The sequence below is a fragment of the Thermobia domestica genome, chromosome 10, assembly GCF_964235325.1.
Source record: "Thermobia domestica chromosome 10, izTheDome1.hap1.1, whole genome shotgun sequence".
NCBI classification, from domain to species: Eukaryota; Metazoa; Arthropoda; class Insecta; order Zygentoma; family Lepismatidae; genus Thermobia; species Thermobia domestica.
The window spans coordinates 8,084,417-8,091,431 of NC_137463.1; the positions used below are offsets into that span (position 1 = coordinate 8,084,417).

At 34.5% G+C, this 7,015-nt stretch overlaps 1 long non-coding RNA gene across 2 annotated transcripts; it reads right to left on the reverse strand.

Moving 5' to 3' along the window:
• Nucleotides 1-1,257: 1,257 nt before the first annotated feature.
• Nucleotides 1,258-6,699, reverse strand: LOC145661935 (uncharacterized). 2 transcript variants are annotated; one of them, XR_014126910.1, is made up of 3 exons: nt 6,589-6,699; nt 4,908-5,047; nt 1,258-1,475 (listed from the first exon to the last, which is right to left on the reverse strand). It is a non-coding gene; the product is annotated as an uncharacterized LOC145661935 (long non-coding RNA). The 2 variants fall into 2 exon arrangements; XR_014126911.1 differs by lacking the exon at nt 6,589-6,699 and adding an exon at nt 6,360-6,379.
• Nucleotides 6,700-7,015: the final 316 nt, after the last annotated feature.

Sequence of the window (7,015 nt, forward strand, 5' to 3'; positions counted from 1 at the left end):
CGCAGCCAAAATGGATTACATTATGGTAAAATTCGAGCAAGATTGACATGTTTGACATCGCTAACGATCTAAACATCCATTTACCCAGATCGACCCCTACTACTAACAACTTGGTTTTCTTTCTGGACAATGTAATACAATGAACAATGCGTTTACGCTCTTTCTTTTCCTATCATCTGCATTTTCACAAGACAGCAAACCAATATTCACATTCTTTAGACAACACTTTCTCTAATGTCTTCGATAACTGAAGTACAAGGTTCAACTTTGCAAGCAGGAAAAGGGAAAAAATAATATTAATAAATAATCACTATTATTACTGATGAGTGACTATTACTGATAGAGTTACAAGTAAGAATATTTTGAAGTGCACTTTTTCACAAGTATGTTAGGATTACTTTAAATTTTATTTCCTCCTGCAAATTCACACATAATTACTAAGACGAACCACCATATTTTTACCAAAGGATTACACAAATACATCTATAGCACATACAGGACATATTTTCAAAACTACATTAAAAATCAAATCAAATAGAAACCTCACTTACTCTTTCTCATTAGAAGGGTCCACTGGATCAATAGCGTTATTTCAGGTTTTGGCAGGAGGAACAAAACTGTTCACTGACATAAGTTTCACGTTTTTTCATTACAATATTAGTACACAATTTATTAAAAAGCGTCTATTTCTCAAACTAAGTGCTAAGTAGGATGCAATTGCCCCTACTCTTCCCACATGATGCCTCTGCAGTGAATCTTCAAACATTGAAGGCTAAAGCGGTAGTCAAGGAAATGGGTGAAGAAAAACTCTACATGATATGTCGCAAAAGCAAGACGACTCCATATTTACGGTTACAAAATTGCGGCAAAATACCTAGTCTTGCATTCAGGAATATACAGTAGTTTGTATACAAAAACGTGCATGTATTCACGACACTTTTCCTTTGTAACAGTAATACAACCAGAGTTAAGTCTACATGTACAGAAAGCAGAAGAAGGTTTTCAGAGAGAGAGAAGCAGGGAATCATTTGAGAAAGGGCAAGGAGGATAATTACCCCCCTGGGTTTGAGAATCACATGCTCTTCAATAAATTGTATACTAAAATACTAATTCAAAAGGTAAAACTCTTATGTTGATGAACTAACTTACTCCTACCTGGCAAAGTCTGAAATGACGCTACTGAAAAAAAAAAAAAATACTTAAAGATTTAAACATAAATTAACAGGATTTAGAAAAAAACCAAATGAAAACAATATATTCTTAAATATCTCATCATATTTAATTCTCTAATGATAGTACATGAAATAAAAAAGAAATGATCAGTCTAGTCAATATTCCGTTTATAAACTGACAATGAGTTATTTCATGGAAGTCAAAAATTTGCTACGGATAATCCTTAGAAGTATCATGTTGCCGTATTTTCCCTCGCTTTCCGCGGAATGGATTCAATTTCTGGATTAATTCCAACAAAACACCTGAAATCAGAAACAAATATATTTCGAAGCTAGAGAAAAATAGGCAAAACCTATTTTTATTTCTTTCAAGTTGTAAATTGACTTATGTAACTCTGAGCGCAATATCATGCTTAATGGTGTTTCTCTTATGTCTCTCATACCATTACATTTTCCTTTCCTGTACGATTTTTTTTAAAGACAAACTCTTCTCTGTTTCATAAACAATACTATGAATTATTCATATACATTTGCATTAACTATTCTATAAATTTACTTAAGTTTTTATTAACACTAACCATTCTCATTTTGCACTATTTCACATCCGTGAAGCTGGCATAAGAACTGTGGATTAAGATATATAGAAGTCTCGAAAACAGGTTTGTATTTGTGGAAAACGATTAACAATTTCGCACCATAAAAGGTAACAAGAAATAGTGTATTACAGATTTCACCTAATAGTGGTATCAAACACAAGAAGTGTGTTTTTCAGTTACAAAGGGAAACCATATGTGTCTGGGATACACAGATATGGACAATATTCATAATCGTACTAAATGGGTGAGAGAACCGAATGAGTAAAACTGTGCATTTCACGAACGTCAACGTGGTGAGATGGCTGCATGCCACATCTAATGTGTAACTGGTTCAGGATACTTAAGGTCTTAAACAAAAAAAACAGAGACTTACTTAGGTTGTTGCAGTGAAGGAGAAAAGTGGTGCGACGTTCCTGAACACAAAAACAGCGAGGACGGCCTCGCATTTTGGCCTCCAGAACTGTAGAGCGTTTAAGTGGATTGTTCTGTGGAATTGCAATCATCTATCGCCACGCTCACAGTGTATCAGGTTCTATTCACCGTAAATGTTCGGCACATGATGTGAAAACTTAGGTCTTATGGCCAAGTAGCTACCCATAAGTAATTTTACTCCGACAAACGTTGTGAAGCCACTTTACTTGGTGTATGGAGCGACGTCACTGGATCACGCAACAAGAGAGAATCGTTATTAACTTGAACTAATCTTGTATACGTCAGTCATATAAGTAACTTGAAATTTTCGATAGGAACTCCCGTCTTCATTAAAACACCAACCACTTAACAAAATTATAAATATGCTGTGTGAAATTAAACCTGTTTTGTGCCATACAATCTTCAAACTTTAAAGTTTGTGCGCCAGATGACAGTTGATTATTTTAACTCGTTTGTTGTTCAAGTGGTCTTTGTCAAGATTCAAACTAGGTTGTTCATTCTTGTATAAAACTATTCATAAACATTCCTCTTAATGAACAAATTTGTTCTGTGTAGCACTTTAATATCATTGACCTGTGTTTGGACGCATGAAAATGTTGTGACAAGTCTGAAAGTACCTTATCATCCTCTTTATCGAATCTGGAATACTCTTTGACCTTAGTGGCTATAGGCTTTTTTTGTCATGTCTATGAAGAACTCTGTTAATACATGTACATTATGAATAATTGTTTTCTGGAACTTCAACTATGAAGTGTATGGGTTGAATGGTACAATACAGGTTTATTTTCACATCACTTTAGTTCAATTTCGATGCAATAACTTACTAAACTGAACCTGCAACAACTTAATAAAATTTCAACCTACTGGTTAAAAAAATGTAATTGGTTAGTTTGTAGTCTTCATTTCTTTAGGGTGTCGCGGTGGCTCAGTGGTAGAGCGTTCACATCTAGTGCATGGGGTCCTTAGATCGATTCCAGCTCGCGGAAAGTGAGATTTGTGTTAGACAAACACCGTATGGGTGGGTTTTCTCGGGATTCTCCCGTTTTTTTCCACTTTCTTCATTCCACAATTTCTTTCATTTTTCCTCATTACCGTCTTCTTTAGTCTAGCCGGCATAACCACAGGATGTAAAACTCAAAGATTTCATTTCATTTACTTTTATTTATTTGTTGACTTCTTTGTTCAAATATCAACAAACGACTTCGTTTTAAAAAACCTTTTATTTCATAGAATTATAGGCATAAGTATGGAGAAATTATTGCATACGTATTTTGCAGAAGGCACGCGTGCTGATTATTCGGCTAACCGGAAGCCCTGCCATATTTATTTATTTTAATCTTAAAAAATTGAAGTGAGATCTACTAATGTTAAGACATTTTTCTTATAAAAGCGAATCATCTCACTACTGAATCAGGGTCAATTATATAAACGCACTAAGCAACGTTATACTGTAGATTCAAGATAGATGATAGTTAAAATTAACGGACTTTGATGTTTGCCTTATCTAATATTTCGGCACATATTAACTCTATCTTCAGCGAAAAGTTGTTTATAATGAAACCCTTGAATAAGTGCAAAAAAAGTAAATCATTAATATATGGTATGGATGTGTGGTGTTTGGTGAGCAAAATAATTATATATAAAAAAAGAATGTAAGAAAATATCGCTACAGCATTAGGAATGATTTCAACTTACAGCGTACAGACAGTAATGAAGACAAGCGGATCATAATGTAGCAATTAGTAAACAGAGGTTTTATGTCGACGCAGAGCAAATGGTAACAACTGCCAAGTAGCCACACCATACCATTGTTTCATAATAAGTAAAGAAAAAAAAGTTATCAAAGATGTAGTTCAGTTCAGTATGAGCTGTAAATATTTTAAATAATGTATTCATTTTTATGGATAAATTGCCAATCTTTCCATATTATTTGAAATTTTCAGTCTTTCATGATTTTAAAAATTATTCCTTTATAAATACCTAAAGACAATCATATTTTTAAAAAATCTCGCATTTCATAGAAAAGTATACTCAACTCATAGAAAATTATTTGTTAAAGTTCAAGAGTTGTATTCAAAATGCACACTACCATGCAATCATTTAAGCTTAGATTAAGAATAAGGATTGAAGAGTAATATTTATTGATAAGTTGTGCCATGCAAAATATATGAGAAAATGAAATGAAATCTTTGAGTTTTACGTCCCACGGTTATGCCGATTAGGCTAAAGGAGACGGTGATAATGAGAGATGAGTGAAATGGTGGGATGAAGAAAGTGGGAGGAAACGGGAGAACCCCGAGAAAACCCACGAGCACGGTGTTTGTCCACCACAAAGTTCACTTGACGGGGGCTGGGATCGAACCCGGGATCCCAAGCACCAGAGGTGAACGCTCTACCACTGAGCCACCGCGCCCCCGCAAAATATATGAGAAAACTACATCGGAACATTGAAAATGAGCATGAAACACTTTACGTTAAAGAGAGTTTAACTGTTGCTAAATAACAACGATAATTATAAAAAGCAATAATTATTGTATAAAGCAAATGAAGTTGGTGTGTCTTAGCCAGCAACTCAATATGCTGATTAATTATAAATTTTGAATGTTCAGCAAAGCAGTGTATTAAATTGAAAACTTCTTATCAAAAAAAAGTTTGTTTACAGGGCTACTGTAAAATTTGTAACCTTAATTTCCCTAGCCTTACTCACCTTTTTTTTCTTGCAATCAACTGTTGGAGAAAGGCACGAAAGCGAAGTCATATTCCGATCTCCACTATTTTCATTAACTGGTTAAAATGTATAACGAAGCATCCACAGAGAATTTCGAGTTAAGTGTGTGAGAGTAGGACCTGAAATATGAAAAATACGTAAATTTTCAAGGAAAGACACAGTATTTTTTTAATTCACGCTAGATAGTTTAATGTAATATTTTCAGACGTGAAAATCTGCGTGCTGCTGGTACTATTTTCAGTGGATGCATGCTGACATGAGACATTAGGGTATAATGAGGAAATTAGTTCGGCGTATTCAAAGATGGCAGCTCGATTTTGAGTGTTATAAGAATGTGTGTTGTGAAGAAAAGAGTTATTATATGTTGTGGACCGGTACGTATTATTGAAATTGAGCAGAAAATATGACCAATGTAGAAAAACATTGAAAATAAAGAAATGTAGAAACAGTAATACGTATATTCAAATGTGTTAATGATGTGAGATAAGTGAGCACATGAAAGGTTATCAGAGGAATTCAAGTCCTCTACCACAAACCAGTTAGTTTTTTACAGTTTCCTAAATGCAGTGTCGGCATTGTACAAATCGCAAAGGTAAGTAATCGCGTGTTAAGATAATAACCAAATTTATCTAAGTGTTTTCAACGACATCCTTGTTTACGCGAATACCTACCATCGCTGACACGCCTGCTACCTACGCACGCACCCCTTGCTACCACTCGGGCTGCCCTGTCCTTACTCTATTACATGACATTCGTCCGTTTAGTGGCCACTCAGCACAGGTCACTGCAGTTTTATAGCATATATCCGGACGCAGTATTTACACACAAACGGTGAGGTCCTCTTAAAGTGAATGCGCACCAAGAAACAATTTCTTGATAAATAATAAAATTTTAACGGGATATAGTATACGTAAGACCGTCTGAGTTCCAGAAGAAGCTGGACGCTCATACTTTTAGGGATTATTCATTGAGTATCTACGAACTTAGAAAGGGGGTAACAAACCCACTTCCATTTACTTATCCACTGATACGAAAATTAAAAAAAACGTACCTATTTGCCCTTGTACTTTATATGCTATAGCGCATTACATTATATGCAACAAGGATTTTGGTCTGCATCATGATATAAATTTAAAAATATTTAACATTTTTCGAATCGAAATCAACAAAATTTATTCTAGAAAGTAAAAATAGAATGTTAAGCACATATAATGAAGACAACGCAGTGATTTAATTTGGTAACGTATAAATATATAATATGAAGTATCCTCGCGCACGGAAGACAGGGGGTTCTCATGTATACTATTACCTTTTAACGTTTATAGGCCTGAAAATACTGGATCTACTCTACGGCACAAAGGCCCAATTTTTTCCTTGCACTTAAATTGACAGCACACATTACTACTTGCACTAGAACAGTTCCGAACGTACTTTTCCTTATGTGATGTTGCATAATATGCGACTTGAACGTCAGTGCGTTATTTGTACACTGAACATACGATCAACCTTTGGATGCAAAAAACCGAGGTGCTTCACCGGTTAAAACTTTACACAGAAGACGATAATGAAATACTAAAAGAAATTTGAACTCCAATCCGTAAAATATGAGCAATAAGAACCTTATAAATATACTTAAAATAATAATAACAAATGTACTCACCTATAATGTAATTGAAGAAAACGTATGATCAACAGTTTCTAAGGTTGGAATACACACAACACAATCTCATTACTGGCGAGATTTTTTTTTTTTTGTCAGTTCAGTTGCGGAAACAACTTTCATCTATATATATAAAAGAGAACGTACAAATCCTTTGTTCCCTCATCACGCTAATACGGCTGAACCAATTTCTTTTATTTTTGGGGGGTTATTAGGATTTGGACCCTAGATGGTTTTTATCATATCACTTTAATTTTTAATTACCAGTGTCTTGAGATAATTGACCATTCAAGTGTCCATAACGTACAAATCCTTTGTTAGATCATCATAGGTAAAAATAAACATATTTATATGCAACCCGCATGACCGTGTCACTCGGCGGGTTAACATAAATGACAGGCGCTATAATGTTAACATTTACTGCAAT